The sequence below is a fragment of the Amblyomma mixtum genome, chromosome 4, assembly GCF_055824585.1.
Source record: "Amblyomma mixtum isolate Tamu chromosome 4, ASM5582458v1, whole genome shotgun sequence".
Taxonomy (NCBI): domain Eukaryota; kingdom Metazoa; phylum Arthropoda; class Arachnida; order Ixodida; family Ixodidae; genus Amblyomma; species Amblyomma mixtum.
Genome location: NC_143015.1, coordinates 92,738,584 through 92,752,791, shown reverse-complemented (window position 1 = coordinate 92,752,791; position 14,208 = coordinate 92,738,584). Strand labels below are relative to the sequence as shown.

The 14,208-nt window shown below is 46.2% G+C and overlaps 1 protein-coding gene across 4 annotated transcripts in view; it reads left to right on the top strand.

The window, feature by feature from the left end:
- The first annotated feature begins 404 nt into the window (after positions 1–404).
- Positions 405–14,208, top strand: part of LOC149347437 (uncharacterized) — a 49,072-nt gene continuing 35,268 nt past the window's right edge. For all 4 annotated transcript variants that reach the window (XM_089587104.1, XM_089587102.1, XM_089587103.1 and 1 more), the window contains exons 1-4: positions 405–1,362; positions 7,476–7,593; positions 8,913–9,070; positions 9,395–9,555. The gene's annotated coding sequence lies outside the window, so the exon portion shown is untranslated. The remainder of the gene's footprint in view (positions 1,363–7,475; positions 7,594–8,912; positions 9,071–9,394; positions 9,556–14,208) is intronic.

The following is a 14,208-nucleotide window of genomic DNA, read 5'->3' as shown; positions in this document are numbered from 1 at the left end:
ACGGCACGGTTCGGGTGTCCACCGAGATGGCAGAGAATTACTGCGCCATTTGCTTTCCTCAAAAAGCATTCCGTTCAAAGGGCAAGGCATCGCGTCGAACCTGTGGTGGCGTTCCCCCCTTCCTGTACGGTGCGGTTCGGGTGGTCACCGATATGACAGAAAATTACTGCACCATTTCCTTTCCTCAAAAAGCGTTGCGTTCAAAGGGGAAGACATCGCGCCGAACGGGTGGTGGCGTTCCTCTTTTCCTGTACGGCGCGGTTCTGGTATCCACCTAGATGACCGCGACGTCGCCAGTGTCACGTAGGCAAAGTGGTGCGGGGAGCGCTTTCGCCTCTACGGACTTTAGACAGTCAAAGTGCCCCTGAATTTATTTAAGTATGCGCTCTCCACCCCCTCGGTCATCGAGGGGCCCTGTAGGGGCTCGGCGGTAGAGATCTCGAGCCAGCTCGTGGGCCGCCTCGTTGCCGGGGACGGCTTCATGCTCCGGAGTCCAAATTGTGTGAATTTGCCTATCAAGTTTCCTCTGGCTACGATTTTGGCCGCTAATGGCGAGATCCTTCCGTTGCTGAAATTTTCTATGGTAGTTTTGCTGTCACAGATGACAAACTTCGCTTCTGTTCCAACGCAAGCTAACGCGATCACATATCCCTCGACAACTTCTATGCTCCGCCCGCGCAAAGTGGTCACGAGATTGCCGTGGCCGCTGACGATCGTTGCCACCGTAAAACCGGCATAATATTGACCACTTCGCCATCTTTGACGTGTACTGACATCGCACAGCACACGGGCGCCTTTTGCGTTTCGCCTCGATCGAAACGCGGCCGACGCGGTCGAGTTCGCACCCGGGTACTCCGCCTCAGTAGACGAACGCCTTAACCACTAAGCCACCGTGGCGGGTACAGCTTCGTCAGCCACACCAGGTTCTGTGAGAACGGAGGGAAGGCAGCTGTCTGTCTGTTCTTTCACTCACTTTCTTCCCTTCCCTTACAGCGCGTTTAGGGTGTCTACCGAGATGTGACGAAACTTCAGCGCCTTTCCTTTCGTCAAAAACGTTCCCCTAACGCCGAAGCTATAAAAGCAGAACGCGAGAGGGACGCGCTTCTACCAACAATCTTCTCTCGTGCGTCTCATTTTAACTCTGCACGTGGCAGCGATTGCAGGTCATCGCCAGCCAGTGGACAGGCCCGTGCAGTTTCCTTCCCATTCGTCTTTCAGTCACAACGACGACTCGTCAGCGTAGAATGACTGCCGGATGTTCGAGAACTCCGGACGCCCACATGCCCAAGACATCCTGTGCCAAGGACCTGTCCATCCGACAGCGGTGCCGACGAATGCGGAATTCCCGGTCAACGTTCAGTGGTGAGTTCGTTACTCTGCTAGAAAGTAGAGTGGTATAAAAAGCTGCTTTTTTCTGTGACGCCTTTAACAGCTCATCATTTAGCGCTATCCTTCTGTATGTCACAACGAATTGTTCAGGTGAGCTTCCTTTTTGCGACCTGAGTACTCTATTCGATATGATAGAGCCGATATCTGATGGAGCTGCATGAGCTGTGGTATGTGGCCGTGTGTATGCGTCGCACTGAAATTTTTATCGCGTGCGACACAGCGAAGCAAGAATGCGACGTCCGGGCGCCCCGCTCTACCAAGCCCAACGACCCAGGCGCAGTATATAGTGCCATATAAAATGTTTGCGTTCGAGACGAAGAAACAAGGCTTAGAGAGGCCGTCGTTCCGTCACACCCAGGCGCTCCCTTTAAGGTATCTTACGAGCAATCCGCGTCTGAGATCTCCTAAAATGTGCTTTAATGTTCCCGGGAAGAAGTCAGACATAAAGAGCGTCTGCGTGGTTGGGCCGCGTGGTTGGGCCCCGTCGGGCTATATGTCAGGCCTTACGAATTGCAGCGTCTCTTGCGTTCTATTGATTTCCCTGGTGTATTCGAGAGCGCATAGCCGTGAAATTGCCACGCCGGGCGCACCTTATTATCGAACCTTATGAGCTCTAGTGTCTCTGGAGACACGTAATTTTTCAATCGTATTCGGCACGACGAAGCCAGACAGCGCGCGTTTCTTCGGCTGCGTTGCGCCGGGTTCGTAGTGGAACGGCGCTCTTTGAAACCGTGCCTCCATGGCATCGTATTAAATTTTCAGTCGGTACCGATACGAAGAAACAAACCCGTCTCCATGCTTGTACTAAGACGGGTGTTCTGCGTTACGAAGAAATATTTCCGTCCTGTTTGACACTGCGCATAATTTTTTGCTGCGTTCCTCAAGCGAAAGCGGCACTTCGGGATGTGTTGTCACAGTGTGCCACGAAGGGTTCCCGTACCACGGAGCCCTCTTGAAACCGATGCTTCTCTGGCGCTGCATGATATTTCTCTGTCGTGTTCGCTAAAACGAAGTTATATTGCAAAGCGTCATCTTATTGTGCTATGACGGATGCCCCGTGTTAAGTTCTAAATCTGAACTAATTAAGCCCTGTTTTGCGGCGTGTAGAATTTCTGTCGTGTTCCTTACTGCGAAGCGACACATTGAGCGCGTCTCCCTTGTGCCACGACTGATGCCAGTATTACGGAGCCCTCTTTGAACCGATGCTTGTCTGGGGCCGCATAACAATTTGTCCCATTCGTTAGAAAGAAGCCACTTCCAGTGCGTCATCTTAATTGTTGTACGACGGGTGCCCTGCGTTAAAATGTATTAAAACCACAGCCAGTTTGACGCCGCGTACAATTTTCTATCGCGTCCGATAGAACCAAGCGATACTGCGTCTCTCTGATGGTGCCACAGAGGGTACCCCATGTTACGAAGCTATTTGAACCGATGCGTGTTTTGTGCCGCGTAGAAAGTTTTGTCGCGTTCGATTCGACGAAGCAACAGTTCGAATCCATATCCCTGATTGTGGCGCGACGGGTACCCCGCGTTACGGAGCCGTATTTAAACGGATGCGCGTTTTATGCCACGTGGAATGTTTTACCGCGTTGGATTCGACGAAGCAACAGCTCGAATCCATATCCCTGATTGTGCGGCGATGGTTACCATGCGTTACGGAGCCCTATTTGAACCGATGTGCGATTTGTGCCATGTGCAATGTTTTACCGTGTAGATTCGACGAAGCAACAGTTCGAATCCATATCCCTGATTGAGCCGCGACATTTACCCCGCGTTACGGAGCCCTATTTCAACCGATGCGCGTTTTGTGCCGTGCAGAATGTTTCCCGCATTGGATTCCACGAAGCAACAGTTCGAATCCATATCGCTGATTGTGCCGCTACGGGAACCCGCGTTACGGAGCCCTATTTGAACCGATGCGCGCTTTGTGCCGCGTGGAATGTTTTACCGCGTTCGATTCGACGAATCAACAGATCGAATCCTTAACCCTGATTGTGCCGCGATGGTTACCGCGCGTTACAGAGCACTATTTCATCCAATGCGCATTTTGTGCCGCACATAATTATCTGTAGCGTTTTTATACGATGAAACAGCACCTAGAACGTGACCTCGTTATAGAAAACGTCGGGCGTTTCAAGGTACCGAGCCCTACATGAACTGCCCTATTAGAACAGTGGACACCTGAATAGTGCTTTAAGCTACGTGGCGGTAGTTACGGATGTGCGTTGCATGCGTTGGCATTGACAACGTTGTGCCAGAAACGCGGCGCTGAAGCCATAGGCCGTCGGCGTTCATTGTTGGCGATGACAACGTTTTACACTCTGCTAATTTTAAAGAAAGTGCGCATAACTGGCTCCCTGGGTGAGTGGATATGCCTGGACCGCGCTTATAAGTGCCTTCGCGCTCAGTGTAGCTCTCATCACCCCACCTACTATCGCGCTCTATGTAGCTCACACTGAGCGCGATAGTAGGTGGGGTGATGAGAAAGATGTAGTATGCATGCGTTAGCGCTCACAACGATGATCGAACTCTCGTGATCAACCATCTGCCACCTGCAAGGGTGGCAGGGTGGGTGGGGACTTCAATGTAGATATAAAGACAAACAGGAATTTCTTACCGTCTATGCGGGAGAACATCCCGTTCCTCTCGCTCGTAAAGCCCTACCTCGCGAAATACTTGCATAGACCTCTCGTCTTTGAGAATCATGCACTGGTGCAGCAAGTCGGGGATATTAGCCATCTATTTGTCCGACCGCAAAGCTTCCTTCATGACAAGAGTGGAGTATTTCTTGAGGAAGGAATATGTGTTTAAAATAAGTTGTCTGTAATTGTACATATATGTCTTGCTCGAATTCTTCGCCTCATTCTATCAGAAAGCTGAAACAGCTGATGAACTGCGCTCATATTTCGCATCAGAAAGTAACATAATCGTCGGCAATTTTTTTTATATAGAGTTCTAAACTAAGCAGCGAAATACTGCTTGCGTTTTTGCGACTTTGGCGCACCGGCTACGAAACCGGACGCAGTGACTGACCTATGCCCCATGCCCTGTGCTACGGATTCCAGTGGGCCATGCACCAGAGCGTGTCTTCATCCATTTGGCTTTCGTTAATATTTTGATCTCTACCGTGTGCGCCTTGTGAAGCGGAATACGGGTATTTGCGCTCTGGTTCTCTGGCGTGTCAACGTCGTAATTCAAGCTGCTGCATTGTACTGGACCATGATTCCTCTGATTTCTTTTTTTTGCTTCTCTCATGTCATTCGGTGCAAAATTTGCGCTTCGTGCATTATTTATATCCTTTTTTTAATGCTAACTGGTCATGTTTTTCCTGAAGACACCTTGTGGCTTTGTGTCTACTCCAACCGTGCTGCCATATATTCTGTTCAGACATGAGTAAATTCTCCCACTAAATGTGTTCTAACTGCACAAATGCTCATACTGCACAGTGTTCATACTGCACAAATGCAGTAGTTCGAAAGGTGCTTGGAACTTTCAGTCTGTGCATTGAAATGGCCACAAGTACCGCACTCATGGACACCTATTTTATTTCGAGGCAACTCAGGAATATTATAAGGCATGGTTATGCAAATGTTGAAGATATTTGTTCAATTTTCCTGTGAGTAAGAAATCTTTGTTTCAAGAGTTTGTTCATTGCAAGTGTTGAGTAGTTAAGACAGCCGCAGAAAAGCAATTAGAAACGTTTCTGGCAACAGTAAAAACATTAAGAGCATAAATATCAGCCTGCCGAGGAGAGATCTTCGGATATTTTTTTGTGAAGTGGAATCTCGCGATATATGATAAATTTTCATTCATGAATAGTTTCCCTTGAAACACGCGCTAGTCTGGAATTTCTGTGCATGAACTATCTGAAAATATTGAAATTATTGAAGTGCGCACGAAGCCCAGAGTTACCATCACGGTAATGTGTGTTTATTAGTTTGGTGCTCAAAATTGCTCTGTGACGCATTGAAACGCGTTTTATTTCACCTGCGCTTTTTGACCGCCACCGCTAATTGGGCATGTTGACTCCGGCCTCCCCTTTTAACAGATGCTCATGTGTTAGGAAACGACGCATTTTCAAGAATATAACAACGCATATTTTGTGCAATACAAAGGCGCCGCATTCTTTGCTGTCAACTTGTATTCATGGAACCCAATTCGTGGAAATTAATCTGAAGCCCTCCCATGCGGCGTCTTTTAGAGCCGATGTTAACTAGTCAGAGGTAAAGCCCTCATCACATTCCATACAATACCTTACCTTACCTCACCCTGCCACGCCATACTGCCTTACCCCTTTATGAGACATGAAGTTGGGAGCAATTCACGCCGGCTATTCACGGTGGGATTCTTGTTCTTATCACCTTCTTATGAACTATGCAAAATTCGAGTTCTCTGTAGTTAGCGGTTTTTCGGAGTCCCACCGCGCCATGAGTGCATTTGAGAAAGTGGCACCTATGTGTCCCGCTGACCTCTGAAGGAGAGCCGCTTAAGAAGAAAAAAAGTAGTTTGGTTTGTGACTTCAAATTGCTGTGGGAATACAAGCCACAAAGCACAGAGCATACAAAAGCCTACTTTCTAAGACAAAAAATCTAAAAAATGTCATTCTACATCCATGCACTCAATGTCACATTTGGAAAACGAACCCGGGCGTGCTTTCCGCTGTCTACTTTCTGTCGTGGAAAGGCAAGAAGCAAGTTGCACAAAGGGGCACGTCACAGACTTTGCAGGTTAACTATGTTCTAAATCAACATGCAGCGCACGCAAGGGGATAGGTTCGCTTGAGACGCAGGTATGTGCTGCCACCGCTCAGCTATATCCTAAACAGCCATCAAGACACCTTCTTTGAACATCCACAAGGTGGCAGTAGAAATTAAAACGAAATTGATTCTCGAGGTTTCCACTTCAAAAGTCAGTGTAACCACGAAAAAAGTGGGACATGTGAGTCGCCAACAATGGATTTGCATCATCCTCATCCTCCACGCTGTCGCATAAATTTCACTGTCACCTAAGACGTCCAGGAGTCTGAACACCAGCTCAACTACTTCCTGCGTGGACAGAGACTTACGTGCATGAAGCAAAATGAAACTCCCATGCACTGATGGGCGGCACACAAAGTTATAGTGGATATGCTTCAAGAAATATATTGCTGAGAACCTTTTAATTTGACTTCGCAAAACTTTTTTTTTACAAAAAGTACACACAGCACAAAAGGCAATGATGTATAAAGCAGATTTCAGAATTAGTCAGTAAAAAGAAAACTTTTGAAACTTATCGTTCATAACGAACCGGCTGCACAGAGCGCCAAAATCTGCTGAAGCCAGCACGCAGCGCGCGCAAGTGGAACAGTTTGTTTCAGACGCATGTCCGTGCTCTAAGCGCGTCTACATTCAACATAGCTATTAAAAAAGCTTCTTTCAACATCCACTAGGTTGCAGCGGAAATTTAAGTGAAATTAATTGAGCGGTTTTGAGCCCAAAAAGCAAAACATGACTGTGTAAAAAGCGGGACTTATGAGTCCCGCTGTCCAGCGAAGGGTTACAGTACCTTGGCATATCTTACCACACCACAACAAAGCATACCGTACCTTACCGTACCTTCCACGCCTTGCCATACCATACCATACCTTACCATACCTTACCATATCTTATCACACCAAACCATACCATCATGCCTTACAAAACCTTGCCCATACCCTACCCCATCATACATTAATATACCACTTTTTACAGTAAGCAGCCTCCTTTCGAGACTGCCCATCTGGGATTACACTGCAGAACATTCTGGATAATATTTCCACTGCTGGGACTCAAGAGCTTAGTCAATGAAGGCACCGATAGCCCTGCTAGGCAGTCTTACGGTGTCCGAGGAGCTGGATGGTGCACTGTGCATTTAAATTATATCGCTGTGACTGGCGACGTCTCCTTGCAGCGAATACTGCCAATTTTCCAGTCTGCCATTTTTCCAACAGTTCTTTGGTAACTGCAAAGCTTCAGTGCTGCTGGATATATATAATCTCGGTACTGATGTTTGTTTTCAAGCAAAAGCAGCAGGAGCCTGTTTTGATCATACCTTCTTTGTGGATGCAGACGGTGCATGTGTCGGCAGCGTCCGTTGTGCAGTTGTCACGTGGGTGCTGCCGGATGCTGACGCCCACGATTTCGATCGGCAGTAAGGCGATGAAACTAGCGAAACCGAAGACCACAGGTAAGGAAGACGGTTAGGACGAGATGAATTCGTCCTGTCCTATAGTCACTGCGGTTCCCTGGCCAACAAGAGAATGTGGGCGCTGTTTGTTGGTACCTATTACTCTGCTTATGTCAAAAAAAAAAGTTGGCAAAAAAAATGTCGCTGGCATCTTGAATTTCAGCGCTGTTCCAGGATAGGACCCCCCGTACTTTACCAGTAATTTCGACTTGCGGGGTGGGGAGCGCTTGCGCGAATTTTACAATATAAGCGTATTGGTCGTTTTTCAGACATAGAAGTGATAATGTTTTGGTCAATTGCATTTCATAGAATGCTCCAAACACGTCCGTGGAAAATTCCTCCCGCGTGTCACGTTATACTACTACACTACTATACTGTTATACTGTACTTTTATAGGGATAAACTGCTAAACCGCTTGCGGTTAGTCTCGAAAAGGACTGATGGTTCTCGGAGACCTGTTCTTTTCCAAAAGTACCTAACTCTTCCTTTCTGTTTGGTTTTTTTTTCATGGGATGTAATTACTTGCGAGCACAGCATAAGATATAAGTAGTTAATGAGCCCACCGCCGGATGAAATGCTCGAGTTACATTCATTTTTAGTTCTTTGAGGCAGTGTTGTGCAGTATGAATAATGCATGTCTTATGGGACATGCATTAGCACGTGTTCAAGTGCATCAACCGATTTTTGTCCAAATCAGATAAGAAAGTGAAGATAGATATGTGTCTGTGCTCAATGCCCACGTTAACTGCCATTATTTTACTCAAAGCGAATTTTTGCAGCGATGGCTCGATAGTTATTGTGTTTGGCTGCTGTCTCAGAAGATGCGGGTATGATCCGGGCTGCGACATTCTGATTTAGATGGAGGCGAAATTCCAGGCGCCAGTGTGCTGTGCAATGTTAACCCACGTTAAGGAACCACAGCTGGCCGAAATCATCTGGAGCCCTCCACTCCGGCGTCCCTCAGAGCCCAAGTCACTCTGAGACGTTAAATCCCATACAGCAAACCAAACGAAATTTTTCACATTGCAGGTGCCATGTGCCGCCTTTTGACTCCTCTGAGGTCCGTGTTATCCTGCCTTTAGCAGATAATAGATCACGGTTTCTTTTGTAGGCACATGTCGCCGATTGTGTAGAGGCTAAGTAGTAGTCACATATAGTAGATTGATTCGCCCTTCACTATGGCACCCCCCAGGTGCTTAGGGATGTTAAACCCATGTAAGCCAAACTAAACTAAACGTTCTCAAAACTGGTTTGGCCGTCTTGCGAGCTGTGCCGGCTGCTATGATATTAACACTGACCTTCTTTCTTGTGTCTTTCAGCAGTGGCAGGTGTCTGTGCCCATCGAACCATCATTCAGAAAGCAAGAAGCCATGCGCCTTGGCCGCACTTGGCGCGTTCGTCACGTGGGTGCCAGTGGAGCCTATGGCCCGCTTCCTCGCCACCGCAACGATGAGGGGAGTGAAAGTGGTGCCTAGAGGTGAGCAGCACTGCGAATATAAGGGTTCAAGTCAATAAAGTGAGCAGCCCAAGAATGGGGGCGCTCTCTCTTACCGCTTAACTGTGCTGTTGACGTTACTGAATCCAAGTGCGTCAGTAAGTGCTCTAGATAATAGATTTACTCGCCCTTCACTATGGCATCCCTCATAGCCACAGTCGCTTTTGACGTTAAGCCCCTATAAACTAAACTAAACGAAACGATAAACTAAACTAAACTAAACGTTCCCAAAACTGGTTAAGCCTTCTCCAGAGCTGCGCCAGTCATTGTGATATGAATACTGATCTTATTCCTTGTGTCTTCCAGCAGTGGCAAGAGTCCGAGCTCATCGAACTCTCATTGAGATGGAAGAAGCCATCCATGTGCATTGGCAGCACTGGGCGCATTCGTCACCTGGGTGCTAGCGGAAGCTCAGGCCCGCTTCCTCTCCACTGCAACGATGAGGAGAGTAAAATTGGTGCCTAGAGGTGAGCAGCACCCTGAATAATTGGGTTCAATTGGATCAAGCGAGCAGCCCAAGAATGGGGGCGCTCTCTCTTACCACTTCAGTATGCCGTTGACGCCTAACAAAGCTATACATGCAACCCTATTTGGAACTGTACCAGGTCTTTAATCTTTTTCTTATTCCGCACAGAAAATTTTGAACATGCTGAACGTAATTGGGAGTGATCTTTGTTGGTACTTATGAAGTCTAGGACGGCACGTGATTGGGACAAAGTGCACTTAAGGCACCATTACTTCAACTAAATGAGGCGCTACTTTTTAATTTTTGTTTGAATGCATGATATTACATTGTGGAATTGGAAATATGCAATGAGAAAAAAAAGCGCGCATAAAGAGCCGCTGCTGAAACCAAGCGCGTCATTAAGGGCTCTCGATGATGGTTAATACTATGAAAGCAAAGGCGCTGTCATTTTCTCCTGTTCTGTATGTGAACCTGAAGTACACTGTGAGCGAAGATATGAAGGGAGATAGGAGGTTAGTACGATTGTGCACTCTGCGGTTTCTTTCAGAGAACGCGCGATGACGTATCTGCGGTCGTGGTAGAAATCCGGTTTCGGAGGATTCCTACTCTTGCTGTAGAAATTATAGCCATTCGTCGCACTGTTTTTCACGATTTGCAAGTTTACTGTGCACACAATACGGCGATGCCTGAGCGTGCTCACTTAGAAAATCTGAAGTTTAACCGCCAAATTTTGTATCCCGCAATTATTTCTGTCTACATCCTCGCGAAACGCACTGCCAAGAGTTTGCTGCGAGTAACTGTGCCATCTGCGGAAGCATTCCAAGCCAGGTTGTGCTCCTTTAAACCTAAAGCTGCACTCTTGTAATGCTTTCATAAGCAGAGGATCATTCTATGCATGTGGGGTTTTGAGTGCTTTAGCAAAACATTTTCGAAACGCAACTATGCATCCTTAGCTGGTCAAAAAAAGCTGAAGCATAAAGGGGAGAAGCATTTGCCAGGTTTTTTAGGCAAGCCGGCTAATAATTTTTAAACATAGGGTTTTTGAAGATAAGAGGAGCTTTTTCCTGAATAGTAATAGCCTCGTTTGTGGATGCCAAAAAAGAAGGAAGTCATAATTACTTAGTAAAGTGAAAAGCTAAAATTCTAATAGTTCATTTTTAAACTATTACACCTCGGCACCTGATTGCAATTAGGGATACGTAGTCGAGCGCTAATAGTAGCCATACCAGTTTTTACAGTTCTGAAAACACTGTTACCCTTGCCGCTGTGGCTCTATTAATTTGAGCCGTTTCTCGCACCAATCAAAAACCGCGTCCTTGTAGGGCACACAGCTGCGCCAGTTAAAAGTCGACGCTCCGTTAGACATGTAGAACGTGGCATTCTCTACATCACCAGTGCTGCAGCAACACATTTGCGAGCAGCGGGGAGCACTGCAGCTCGAGCGGGGCTCAGTGTATCGCGTGGCACGTGCGGCACATAATGCCGCAATTGGATTGATGTCGCTTTGCGCCCTCCCACAAGCGCATGGTTTTCGGATGTCGCGAGAAATGGTCCAAAATATTTTAACCACATCGGCAAGGATTATCGCGATCTAAGAATCCTAAAAACTGACATGGTTATTACTAATGACAGGCTAGAAATATGAAAGTGCAACCAGGTGCCGCTCGGTAATGCATAAAACGTTAGCTATTATAATTATTCGAATTTTAACATGATTCTGTTTTCTGACGTCAGCAAACACTTGTATTGCTATTCCATAAAAAGCTTCAGTTTACCACAAGGACTCTTTACCTCGGATTAGTGGGGCCGTCCTTCCTGAAGCACCTGGTATACATTGCATTTAAGTTTTAAAAAGGACAAAGCTCTCTCGGGTATGTATAAAGAGATATACCAATTCTCCCTCTAAATTTAGCAATTGGATAAGAGATGACGATCAATCCTGCCACCATCATAGTTATTTTTATTCATGAAGGTGTTACCCAAAATATTTAATGCTGTAAACACTCCGTCCCCGAAAATATATATGGCTATGGAAGTCTCTCACTACGAATATTAGCGGCATCCAAGTCTCTCGGTAGACGACTGGCTGCTGTTAATATCTTTCACTTTTGAAGTTGATAAATATTAGTCCATTGTCTAAACATTCTCTCTTTACTGAACTGTATCGCTGTCAATGTTTGGCGAAACAATGCTGCCACTGATGAAAATTGCGTTTTAAAGTGTGTTCTTGTAAGATAATCATCGGCATCAACTTAGGGGCAAACTCATCTGCAATAAAAGCTCCCTTCATCAAAGTCTTTCGCAATAAATAATTATCGCCTGAATGTCTAGCAAAGAGCCAGTACGCGAATTTTCTTGCGCCATTATTTGCCCTCAAAATCTTTTAGCACTTATTACTTGGGCTACCCTCAACCAAACAGTCCATGCTCTATCAAAAAACATTCTTTTCTCTGTGTATTTATTGTCTAACACTAGCATATGCAGCGTCATTCGTCTTATGTCACGTGGCTTGCTTTAGACCCATATACATCATCATCATCCTGGCTGCACCCACAGCAGGGCAAGGCCCTTCCCTTGCCTCTCCAATTAAAACTGTTCTTTGCCAGCTAGTTAATCTCTTCTTAATCTCATCCACCCACCTAACTTTCTGCCGTCCCTTGTTACACTTGCCTTCACTCGAATTCCACTATGTTACTCTTAAGGGCCAGTGGTTATCTTGCCTTCACATTGCATGTCATACGCAAGCCCATTTCTTCCTCTTGATTTCGACTAGGTTGCCTTTAACCCGCGTCTGTTACCTCACCACTGTGCCTGCTTCTGGTCTCCTAACTTAACTCCGGTCTTCTAACTTCCATATCTCGCTGCACTGTCCTTAACTTAACCAGAACCCTTTTTGTTAGCTTTCATTGTTAGCCGCCGCGTTGGCTCAGTGGCTATGGTGCTCGGCTGCTGGCCCGAAAGACGCGGGTTCGATCCCGGCCGCGGCGGTTGAATTTCGTTGGAGGAGAAATTCGAGGCCCGTGTACTGTGCGATGTCAGTGCACGTTAAAAAACCCCAGGTGGTCGAAATTTCCGGAGTTCTCCACTACGGCGTCTCTCATAGCCTCAGTCGCCTTGGGACGTTAAACCCCATAAACCAAGCCAAACCAGCTTTCATTTTTCTGCATCATAGCTGAGTACCAGTGAGGTAAAGCTGTTGTATACTTTGGTCTTGACAGTTATCCGTAAACTGCCATTCGTGATCTGGAAGGACTTCCCATATGTTCTCCACCCCCTTTTTTCTATCTATTTCCCTCTCATAATCCCGATCAATAATCACTACCTGTCCTTAGTAGACATATTCCCTTTTCCCGCACCTCACTACCAATAGCGAACTGTGTTCCCTCGCGATATTGTTGAACGTTACTTTGTTTTTCTGAATGTTAATTTTTAGACTCACTGTTCTCCTCTGCCTGTCTTACTCATTGATCATGCTTTGCAGTTCATCTTCTGTATGACTAAGCAAGGCGATGCCATGAGCGAATTGCAGATTACTTAAAATTTTTCATTAACTCCTATCTATATCAGCACTTTTGCGCGCTAGCTTCAGGTCTTCCTTCGGTGCAACACTGCACAGCTCAGAAGCACAACACGCACTAGAAAAGATCTAGCCATTTTGTTTCGTCCATGAACAGGAGTAAGTGCCAGTAGCTGCCGCACTGCTGTTTCTGCGTCTATTTGATTCATTGTACTGTTCTTACCTCTTCGGGAAAAAAAATCCGGCGAATTAAACTTCTTAACAAGAAGAATCGTGACACCCTCAGATGCAAGAAAGATTTTTTTCATCAGACAGAAGTGACATACAAATATTGAGCGAACGTAGTTTTGCGTGAACGACAGCGAATGAACCGAGACCAGATTTGACATCTTCCAGGAAACCTGCTGCTGACCTAGTTGAACTTTGCTGTTGAAGTGTTTTATGATAAGAAGGGAAGAACACGAAATGAGTTGTAGAGCCTGTCTTTGTTCCAGCCAGCAGAGCGACCTCTAGATGTTCCTTTGTTATCGGGAAGGGAATTTTGCGTGTTATTCTGCAGGAGTCCTGCAGTACATGGAAGAAACTGAAGTTTACTAGCAGAGCTATGAAATTAGTCATTGTTGTGCTTGGAATGCACCCATGTGCATGAACAGCCTGAGAGGTATCTATACCCTTTTCACACCAGCATCAACTCCGGTGGTTCTATTCCCGAGCCCCTTATAGAGCTGACTCAATCATTTTTGTGCCCTTTGTCTGTGTGGTTGCATCCAAACGTAATAGGCCTAGACTCGGTGAGAACTAGGACTTCGACATTTATTTACACTCCATAGCACTGGCGAATACTATACAGCAAAATGCACCACATTCCTGAATCATGCGGCAGTGTCCGCGTTTTTAGTTCATAAGTATTCGTGCGATGTGCATCGTTCCTGGGTACACCCTAGCCTGCTGCGTTTCATCACTTTTAAGGCATTCTTATTTCCTGAAGATGAATGTGAATATTTGTCCTGTTCCCCTTTAGTAATCGCTGGGATATCACTTTTTGGTATTTGCAGTTTTCTTGCTGCGTAAAAAAACGCACATAATTTTATTTATTTATTTATTTATTTTAAGATACCCCTAAAGGCCCTCTTCACG